Raw genomic sequence first — 10,966 nt, 5'->3', positions numbered from 1 at the left:
CCATCGAGATGTAATTGGACAGCCAAGACTGTACCTAGGCCTATCAGTGAGCTACTTACAGACAGCTGACCTGTGAGAAGCCCACTTTTTCTTTGAGAGCTACACCACCAACACCATGACAAAATATTCTCCAAGGATGTGGACCTTGTGGCTTTTTTCCTCCAATCAGGCCCCACTTTTTACAGTTTTACACCTCCTAAGTTTTTTTTTTTTTTTTAGAATATGGAATACTTCACGAATTTGCATATCATCCTTGCGCAGGGGCCATGCTAATCTTCTCTGTATCATTCCAATTTTATGTGCCAAAGCAAGCACCTTCCTAAGTTTTTTAAAAGACTAAATCCATCAATGGGTCAAACTTTCCATGTCAGAGCCCTTATAACTCAACTCCTTCTAGAAACATTCTTGCAGAAACACACCCAGACTGGGCTTTGATAACTTTTTAGGCATTTTCAATCCAATCAAGATTAACCGTGTGTGTGTGTGTATGTGAAGAAACCCTATACACAGAGTTCAGAGGTCTCCACAGTTGGGATTCTCTGCCTGCATTGCTTGTGAATAAGGAGAGTTATTTCTGGCCAGAGACTGACTAATTTGGAGATAGACTCAAGAGATAAATTGCAAAGATTTCCTGAAAATGAAAATTTAAGTTTTGGTTGACTGAGCAAAGCCATGGCCTCAACGAGTAGGAAGTGGAATTATTCTATCTATGCATGACATATGCCACAGAATACAGTGAAGGGGTCTGTAACAGGACAGGAACATGTCCTCCAGAGAGTCCACAAACATTCATTCCTCACGAGAATAATTGGACCAGTTCTCGATCTTTTTCCATGAGAGAAGATGTTCTGCAGCCAAGAGAGATGTTGAAACAGTACTGGCTGAATACCATCCTCTTCAAGTCCTCACCCCTTATCCCCTCTACCCTTTGCTCCAAAAGTGCAGGAATCAGTGGAATCCTGGGGAGAAGGTGGGAGAGTGGGCTGGCCCCCTCTTCCCAAACACAGGTTCTGAACAAAGGAGAGGAGACATTTTTAATTAAGGGACTGAAAGTTTGATCTTAAATCTGCCTGGATTTCCCAATAACTATAAATAAAATTGTTTTGTTATCTGAGGTGATGGGTGAAGCAGGGGATCTGGCTGAGATGAAATCGGAAGATAAGAGGGAAGAGAAGCAGGAGGGGTTGAAACAGTGGAGGAAGAAAACCAAAGGATCCTCCTCAGGGCCACCATCTTTAAGGCGATGATCTTGGCTGTATGCACACGCTGCAAGGGATGGGGACACTAGTAAGGCCACTGCTGTCCTGAGATAACTTAGACAAGACTGAGGCTCAGAAAAAGGCACCCTCCTCAGGCTGTATACTAGATGTCTACATCTCCATCCTTCTATACTTACATTGTGCTCATTGGCTCCTATTTATTTCACTGTTTCCCCAAGCTTGCTCTACTCCATTTCTAGGTAGTTTTTAAAATTTATTTTCTTAGACTCCACAGGGAACTGGAAGGCATTATCAGGTAGAGGGTTCTCCTTAACACTTTTTCTTCTCAAAAGACATAGATCAGTCAAGAGGCACAAGTAAAGCTGAAATTAATTTAACCAAAGTGACAGGACATTCCAGAGACAGGTAGGAGTGGGCTGACCTGAAAGGAGCAGGTAGAGTAGCTCCTTTTTGAGTTCTGTATGGTTTCTTTTAAAAGTCTATTAATATTTTTGAAGCACATGTCATTTTCATGGCAGTAAGGTGGCCATTCATCCTCCTGCTGCTCCAGCTCAATGTGGAACAAACCTCCTTTTTAGGATATTTCCTCCCATGATCCTTTTCAAAACACCAAAAGATAGGTGCAGGGGTGGGGTGGGGTGGGGTGGGTGGGTCTCTTGGGGGTACAGACTCTTGGTTAGTGCAAATGTAACTGAGGAAACCTCTGAGGCCTGGGATTCACTCATAGCAGGAAAATCCTAAAGGCAGATTCAACAATGTTTAACCACAAAGGGCATTCTTAGCATCCGGAGACAGAGCTACCAGGACACAGCTGCGGTTTCCATGGTTACTTGTTATGTAACTGCATCCTTAACAGGTCCCAAGATGGTGCAGTATCTCTTAGCAAAATGCCTTCCACTTTGAACTTAATTGTCAAAAATAGCAGAATTGTTTTCTCATTAATGACTGAATGGTATTCAGTTGTGTGTACACAGAACAATTTCTCGGTCTACTTACCTGTCAATTACACGCAGATGCTGTGAATAGCACCAAGCATGGATAAACGTAGGTGTTATTTCATTTCTTTCAGTCACATACCCAGAGCAGGAGTGCTGGACCCATGGCTGATTTACTTCTAGTTTTGTGGGAACGACCCACACTATTTTTTTCTCCAGAATGGGTGTATTAATTTCCTAATCTCTAGGTGTACAGATGCAGTGAGGTTTAATTCTGTTTAATTCTGGCAGTCCAGTCTTGTCATGGATGCCAGGCTTACTACAACTTGAAATCCTCTCACCCTCAGCCTCCTACATGTTCTAGGTGTTTCAGGAACTTGACCACAGGTTCCCTTTCCTCCCTGTCTTCACCAACACATACTGAGCGTATGAAACACTGTGACCAAAAGCAAATTGAGGAGGAAGGGATTGATCTGGCTTACACTTCCGCAGCACTGTTCACTGTTGAAGGAATTCAGGACAGGAGTTCAAACAGGATCCTGGAGGCAGGAGCTGATGCAGAAGCCATGGAGCGGTGCTGCTTACTGGCTCGCTCTCCAGGACTTGCTCAGCCTGCTTTCTTACAGAACCCAGGACCACCAGCCTAGGAATGGCTCCACCCACAATGGACTGGGTCCTCCCATATCAATCACTAATTGAGAAAATGCCCTACAGCCTTGCCTACAGCCCAGTCTTTTGGAGGTATTTCCTTAATTGGGGTTTCTTCCTCTCAGATAATTTAAGCTTGTGATGATTAAGCGTGTGTCAAGTTGATATAAAAACGAGCCAGCACGTGTACCTTATTGTGACGTTTGCTGCCATTCTGCCAGGTGATGGCTCCTGTGTTTCTGACTTGCATTTCCTGGATCATGACTGATGTTATCACCAAGGAAAGTTCAATTTTTTTCTTTATGCCTTCTATCTTCTAAAAATTAAAATTGATCATCTATAACCATTGGTGTTCTTAACTTGCACTGATAGTGTCTAAGGCAGTTTGTGTACATTTAATTATAAAACAATATGCTATAGATATTAGGGTCTTCAATTAAAGAAAATATTGTGTGGATTCTATTATTAAAATAACCACCATGGACTATTAAATTCTAGATTGGGCCCATGGAGAAGCTGGTCTACGAGATCCTTGCTAACACAGTCGGCCCATAAGTACTTTAGGGTTTCTACTATGTATCTTTTAAATTTTTGATCATTTGCTCTGAAGTTTAATGTAGTGGGAAAGATAAACTAAGAAGGGGCAGTTAGAGACCTATTAAGCGCTAGACTGAATACCTACGGCTGTGTAAGATCAGAAGAGGCTTGCATGCCAGGTACAGGGAGGCTCTTTTTAGGAGATGGACTCTGCTGTGGCTCTTTAGCCATCTGAAGGGAGAGTGTGAGTCTTCAAGGTTAAATAAAAATGAACGCCATCCCAGGATAGGAGGAAAGGAGGCAACTAGGAGAGCAAACCCTCGCATTGCCCCGCTTCCTTTTCCTTAGAAAATAAAAGTATCTACATCTGTGCCTTTAATTATAGACTTGGAGGATAAAATCCAAAACATTGTGTGATTTAAGAATTTTTTTTCTTCTTCAGCTTTGTTTCTAGCCACCTCCACCCCCAAATCCTACACTGTATTATCAGAGCTACCAAGGGAAGAACATTTCTCAGATGGTGCTCCATCCACCAAGTTTTTTGAGACCAAACCCTAAAAATTATCTTGGTTCCACCTTGGTTTGTCTTTCAAAGAGACCTAGACACTTCAATTCTAGAATTTCCATGTTATCTTTATAAATGCATATCTATATCTATATCTATATCTATATCTATCTATCTATCTATCTATCTATCTATCTATCTATCTATCTATCTATCCTCCCTTTCCCTTCGGTGAGAAATCCCTATTGTCTCCTTCTCTGGGTTTTGGGTCTCAGTCTAGAATGAAAACCAACAGCTCTCTAGCAATCCTCTGGACTCCAGCACTAGATTGGAACTTCTTAGACATGAGTTTTGTGACTAAACAACAAGATTCTTAGCCTTCCTATTGGGAGACAGGCATTGTTGATTATCCAGACTATAGCCTATAAGCCAATCTAATAAATCCATATCTGTACTGTATCCATTATGTTCTTTTAAGGAACCTTTTAAAGGTTATTTATTTATATATGTAAGTATACTGTAGCTGTCTTCAGACACAACAGAAGAGGGCATCAGATCTCATTACAGATAGTTGTGAGCCACCATGTGGCTGCTAGGATTTGAACTCAGGACCTTCAGAAGGACAGTCAGTGCTCTTAACCGCTGAGCCATCTCTCCAGCCCTCTTTTCAAAGAACCTTACTAATACTTGTAGTATATGTGAGTCTATGGGCTTGATTCCTAGCATCGAACACACATACAAAATCAGTTCTCATTCCTCTTTGAACACTGGATCAATGAGTATGTGAGTTCAAGATATCAGATATCAAGATGTGTGTTTAGGGCAGGGGTCTCTGAAATACCTGAGACACTTTTGAAAACAAACCCATCTCTGAGGGGTAATTTACTGTTTGCCTCTAAGTCTGAAACACAGAATGTATGTTAAATTCTGGGGGCACAGGGATTGAGCAAGATGTAAGAAACTTCTTGGAATTCCAGCAGCAGGAGAGAATTCAGATGGATTTCATAACCAACTCTGGCAAGCACATGGCAAATTTCAGTGAAAAAGGAAGATGATGTAACAGAAGGGGAGAAGAGAAACTAACCCATATTCTGTGGCTGGAAAGTAGGAGAAGCAGATTGCTAATGAGTCCACCAGCCAAGCACACAAGGGAGCTCCCTCTGTACACAGTGGTCATCTAGCATCTCACAATAGCTCGTAAAACAGTGTCATGATAGTGGCTGGTACAGATCTAAGCAGAAGGCCACTCATCTATCAGTGTGTGTGAGGTGGGTGTTCAGAGATAGCATTGTGTGGCTTTAGCAGTATGGGCTCCCCCTAGGGAAATGAGTACTTTATTTCCCATACATGCTTTCTTCCCCTCTGATGTCCAGCAATGTAGTCCGTTCTACAGCTCATAGGTTTTCAGAAGTTCTGAGAAAGGAGATCAAGTCACTAATAGCCATGATCTAGGGATTTAAGGGTGGGAATCCATGAAAGCAGTGCCCAGAGACAAGAGCCACCTCTGAGTGTTTCTCCTCTCTGATTCTATCTTCAGGGGGTCCCCCAGAGTCTTGCTCAAAAGTTGCTTCTGCAGACCCCAGCATCACTGCTTTGGCTCTTCTGGGAGTCATTTTGTTAAGTGATCCAGGCATGCCAGGCTCAAGTTCATCCCAGAACTCTCCACTCTGATCCCTCCACCAGTGTTCTGCTTCTGCCCTGCATCCACAGTTCATAGCAGCATGGAGCAGTAGCTTGGCATAATGGAGAATGCCCACACCCACATTTTAATTCATCTATTCTCTAACTCACTCATTTAACAAACATTGGGCACCTAATGTTTGTTCAGTAACTGCTACATTGTGGGGGTTAGACATAAATGTGACATAGGTTCTGTCATTTATGGAGCTCACTAGGATGGAATGCCTCGGCAGCAGAGTAGATGAACTTGCCAGCGAGAGTGAAGGCAAGTAGGGAAAGAGCAAAAGCTTCCTTCTTCCACATTCTTTTATATGGGCTGCTACCAGGAGGTGTGGCCCAGATTTGGGGTGGGTCTTCCCATCTCAAAGGCTTTAATCAAGAGAACCCCTTTTAAGGCTTTTGCCCAGTTGCTTGGGTTTTAAGAGATTCCCGATGTAAAGTTGACAACCAAGATCAACCATTATGCTAGGCAACTACTATCCCTCTTGAGCATTTTTGAGAAGGACATCCAAAATTGATATTTGCTTGGTGTACAGGTAGTGTATAAATTTTACCATAATTCCCCAGAGATTGGTTTTTAAAGGGGGTGGGTTAAGGAGAGAATGCTCCCTGAGCACAACTCTTCTTAGGTACCCTCACACTTCCTGAGGTAGTTCTTGACCTTCCACAAGCTGAGAACTAAAGGGTAGGTTGCACATTAGGAGATGCTGCAGAACCTAGTGACAACTTATCTGTACTGAATCTGTCAAGTTCCTGTCACACCAAGTGTCAGGTTTTTGAAGGATGATCTTGTAGCTGAGGTGTTCGAGGGGAAAGGTTAGGTTCTGCCAGAAGTGTGCAGGGGTTGGAGCAGAGACACCGTAGAACCAAGAAATTCAGCAAGCCTGATGGGTGCCCTTAATCAGAGGGTCATGATCTAAGTTAGCTTTCCATCTTATAACAAAACATCTGACATCCTACGAGTATGAAGAGAAAACTGGCTTGGCGCTCAGCCTTGGCGATTGTAGTCTATGACTGAATCTAGCTTTATAATGAAGCAAAAGATCATGCCAGAAGCATGCATAGAAGTGGAATAGCTTACCACATTCCTGGGAAGAAAAAGGCAGGAGAGAGGTCATGGTGAGGTCACTCACCCGAGGAGCTTCTGTGTGTGCCTACCTGTTAAAGACTTCCTCTTCTCAAAAGTGCCTCTGATATGCAGGCCTTGGAAAACGTTTAAGACTCTGTGTTGGAGGAGAGAGAGCTAATCTGAGTGGCCTCTCAGCCCAAGAGGAGCAAAGGCTCTTTCAGAGTACATATGTGGAGGGCCAGGTCTCAGGGAGCAATGCCAGGCCAAAACTCAGTCCTTTTCCCAGGTTAACAAGGTGAGAACAGGACCACCAGCCACGTCAGCCTAATATATCTAGTGACTGTATCTGAAAGATTTAGAGTAGGAGTTGTGGCAAATCCCTTGTTCCATCCAGTATGCCTTTACAGAGCTAAAGAGATGTCTGAGCAATGCTCATAACATCTCAGAATTGCCGGGCATGGTGGCTCACGCCTTTAATCCCAGCACTTGGGAGGCAGAGGCAGGTGGATTTCTGAGTTCTAGGCCAGCCTGGTCTACAGAGTGAGTTCCAAGACAGCCAGGGCTACACAAAGAAACCCTGCCTCAAAAAAGCTAAAAAAAAACAAAACAAAAAAACAAACAAAAAAAAAAAAACCCCAAAAAACAAAAAGAACAAAAATCTCAGAATTAAGGATGCAGAGACAAGGTGCTTGGCCAAGGAAGTGAGTGGTCACCAGTGAAACCAGCAAAGCATGCAGTCAATACACATGAAGATGGAAAACAGACATGGCCTCTGCAATTTCAATGACACGGTGTGAGGTTAAGATGGGAATGAAGAAGAGAACTGAGGGAAGATGCAGCATGGACTATTGAATCTCCAATTACCAGACCTCTCCATGAAGAGGTGCAGAAACATCAGAACCCCACAACGTAGCCAGTGGTTATGAGATTCATAAACAAAAACTCGGGGAGAATGCACACTAAGTTGTTGTTTTATAAAAACAAAAATTCCAGTCATACCATGGAAACTCCAGAGCCTGATGCTGGGGTGAAAACCTGCTACCTCAGAGAGGCAGAGACAGCACTCGGCTGACCTTTCTTACTCCACCGATGTAGCAGAAGGAAAAGGCCGTTCTTCTCCATGATTTCTTAAATCCCCTTCGACTCACTGACCCTCCTAATGTTCATTCCCTGTCACTGGTGGCTTGCTCTGCCTCTTGACCTAGGGTTGACTTTATTTAGCTCTTGGATTAAAGGTGTGTGTTAGGGCTGAGTCACACTTTTAGTACTAGTTTAAGATAAACAGACAACTCTTGAGTTACAGGTGTGAGCTAGGACTGGGCCACGCAACAAGGTTTTTCCAGTTTACAATCTTGGGATTCACAAAGCAATCAAATATCCTGCCACACTAAGTGGCTTCATGCTTATGTCCTTCTTGATCACCTTTTTTGAATTGAATACTGACAGCTGGAGGGAGGAGAGAACATTCTTGCTTTTATTTCAGATGACATTAAATATTGAGCAGGAGAAACACTTCAGCTGGACAGAAAACAACAAGGCTGGATTCTGCAGTGTGCTAAAGGTAGACCCCAGACTCTTCTGGAAAGGCACATGGAACGTCTGTATTACATTCCTTGCACCCAAAGGCTCAAAGGACATTTCAGTAAAGGGGTAGGGGAAGATTGTAAAAGCCAATGGTTGTAAAAAACTAGAGGGAAACTGAGTCTTCAGGGATGGTGGCCCTGCTGCTGTGAGTAGCTGTGCAAGACCTGTATCCTGTCATGGAAGGAGGCAGGGCCCACAAGTTCCACCCTAACTGAAAAGATATTGGTAGTTGAAGGTTTCTAAGGAAGAGTCTTTTTTTCTTTCCAGGTGTGCCTGGTAGGCTAACCCACGCTCTAGTAGATGAGTATATGGTCAGCATAACTGTAACTCAGTGACTTGCTAGAAAAGAAAGAAAGGAGACACAAAGTTGAGAGAGGCTGGGGAGGTGGGGTTGGATCTGGGATTGATTAGGGTGAAGAGCTGGGGGTAAGTATGATGGAATGATGTGTGTTAGACATAAACGATCACACTGTTCTTCTGTCTTGACCCCTTATAGTGATGTGTCACCCCCATGAGAATCAAATTCAACTCCTTGGCCATGGTGGCCTGGACTCATTTCTGATTTTCTGGCACTACTGCCTTCTACTTCCCAGTTCTCTGACTCTTGTCACTGTCAGGGCAGGATTGACCATTGCTGGTCCTGCATCTCGGACATTCTTCCTCAGAATTCCCTTCAAGTTTCTGCTCGAACCTTATTTCTCAGAAATGTTTGCTCTCTTCCTAGTAGACAACATGGCGACCTTATCCCAGGGAGGAAGACCAGGGCCCCTGCAGAAGGAGGTAGACAGTGGTGTGGCACCCAAGCCATTCTCATGCAGGAACATGATCTGTCTGGGGCTATCAATACCTAGTTAGAAGCTGTGTTTCCTGGTCACGTGTGATCATAGCAGTGTAGGCAGGTGACTTAGAGACGGGGCTTCCTTTTGGAGGAGGTTGGAAGGAGATTTCTCCGTGTCTACCGTGCCATTTTGAGCTTTGAATTATTTGAATATGACTGACCCAGAAACAAAATAAAACTTTGAAGCACAGACCCGTCACGAATACACAGAGAAAGCTCTTGAAATAATAATAAGGGCCTTGATGTAAGAAATGCAAATGGTGTGTGGAAGGAAAGCTCTGAGTTGGAGTGGCAAATCAGCGGGACAGGGACGGTACAAAGGGATGTGGCCAAGAAAGAGAATACTCTATTAGTTCTCCCTGCCTGGAAAGTTTTTTTTTTCTTCTCGATTTGTGGAATGTGAGCATCCTTGCCCGGCAGGCTACAGAGAAAAGAGGGCGAGAGGAGGTGCAGACAGCTGTGCAGGGTCCGTTTCCTTGGGAAGTTTCACAGCCCTGTGCCTGGCTCCTCTGCAGAATACTTTCTTAACAGATTTTGCCAGCATACTGGCTGTACTACTGGAACCAAGCTGTGGATGTGGCCAATTGATCACAAAAACTGTCCCACGAACTAGACTGTTCCAAACCTAAACGGCCAGCCTTTGCTTTATTGGTGAATCTGCATGGGGAGTCAATATGCTTTGTCAGGAAGCACGGGATTGGACCAGGAGGGGTCACTGCACTGGACTTCTTCCCAGGCTGCTCATGCCCCAGTTCCCCAAGAACAGATGTAGCCTCCTATCTGACCATGCCAGAGTCCTAGGAGGTCTTGTTTTGCTCTGTAGTATAGATGTCATGGGATGCTCACAGTTCCAAGTTTTATAATTTTAGCTCAGACTTATTTTCTGAATTTACAACATATGCATCTAGATCTCTCAAACGCACAAAGGATGCTCCTGGCATAGTACTAAGAACCCTGACCAAACAACGTGTGGAAGAGCGGACTGCAGTCCTCTGGGAAATGACCCTTTTCTTCTCCAAATTGCTTTTGCCCAGATATTTTATTATAGCAACAGAAAAGTAACTAAGACGCCCACAAAATGTTGAAAAAGTGCAGTGAACGTGAAATATTGCCAACTAGCATTAACCAATTTTATTCACATATGCACATGCAGACACAAACACATATATTGGTGAACCATCTCAAAGCAAGCTATAGACACATTTTTCCCCTAAAGCTGCAATGCATATGTCTCATAAGCAAGGATCTTCCCCGACACCCAATTATGTAATTCCTTTGCTAAAAATTCTCCAAAGGTTTCCCTCCACAGTATTAAGGAAGAGAGGGGTTTAGGTAAAACAGGTGTTAGGGTTGTGGGAGTGCCTGCAAAGGACAAGGTACTGAAAAGGCTCCTGTGGCCAGCAGGGCACAGCAGGGCACAGCAGGGCCCAGCAGGGCACAGCAGGGTACAGCAGTGAGCAAACACAAGGAGACAGGCTCACTGATTAGCTATGGCTGGCTGGTCAGCAAGTCCCAGGGATCTGGCTGTCCCTGCATCCCCGGGACTGGGATCACAAGCATCTCTGTCACACTATGCCTAGCTTTTACATGGGCTCGGGATGGGGGTGGGGGATCAAACTTGTGTCCTCACGCTTTGTGTGGCAAACTCTTTACCAACTGAGTCATTTCTCCCTTGAGTTCTTTCAGGCTGCTTTGGTTGTTAAAACCACTATGTTGGGGCTCATCTGACCTATAAACACAGAAGGTTTCCAGGTCAGGATGTTCAAAATGGCTGACAGGGTGAATATCCTCCCAAGATCCCTTCAAATTACAGAAAGAACTTAATTACTCAGAATCACTGGAGACCCAATAGAGATTAGAAAAAGGCTTCAAGAAGTTGAAGATGTTGAAGAACTGGTAAAAAGGAGAATTGGTTTAGCTGAGAGAGCCCTGCAACCCTAGTGAAGCATA

At 44.0% G+C, this 10,966-nt stretch overlaps 1 pseudogene; it reads right to left on the bottom strand.

Moving 5' to 3' along the window:
- Nucleotides 1-216: 216 nt before the first annotated feature.
- Nucleotides 217-315, bottom strand: LOC116076659 (annotated as a pseudogene).
- Between the last annotated feature and the right edge of the window lie 10,651 nt (nt 316-10,966).

Source organism: Mastomys coucha, unplaced genomic scaffold (assembly GCF_008632895.1).
Source record: "Mastomys coucha isolate ucsf_1 unplaced genomic scaffold, UCSF_Mcou_1 pScaffold4, whole genome shotgun sequence".
Classification (NCBI taxonomy): domain Eukaryota; kingdom Metazoa; phylum Chordata; class Mammalia; order Rodentia; family Muridae; genus Mastomys; species Mastomys coucha.
The sequence above is the reverse complement of the archived record's forward strand: the minus strand, read 5'-3'. Positions and strand labels throughout refer to the sequence as shown.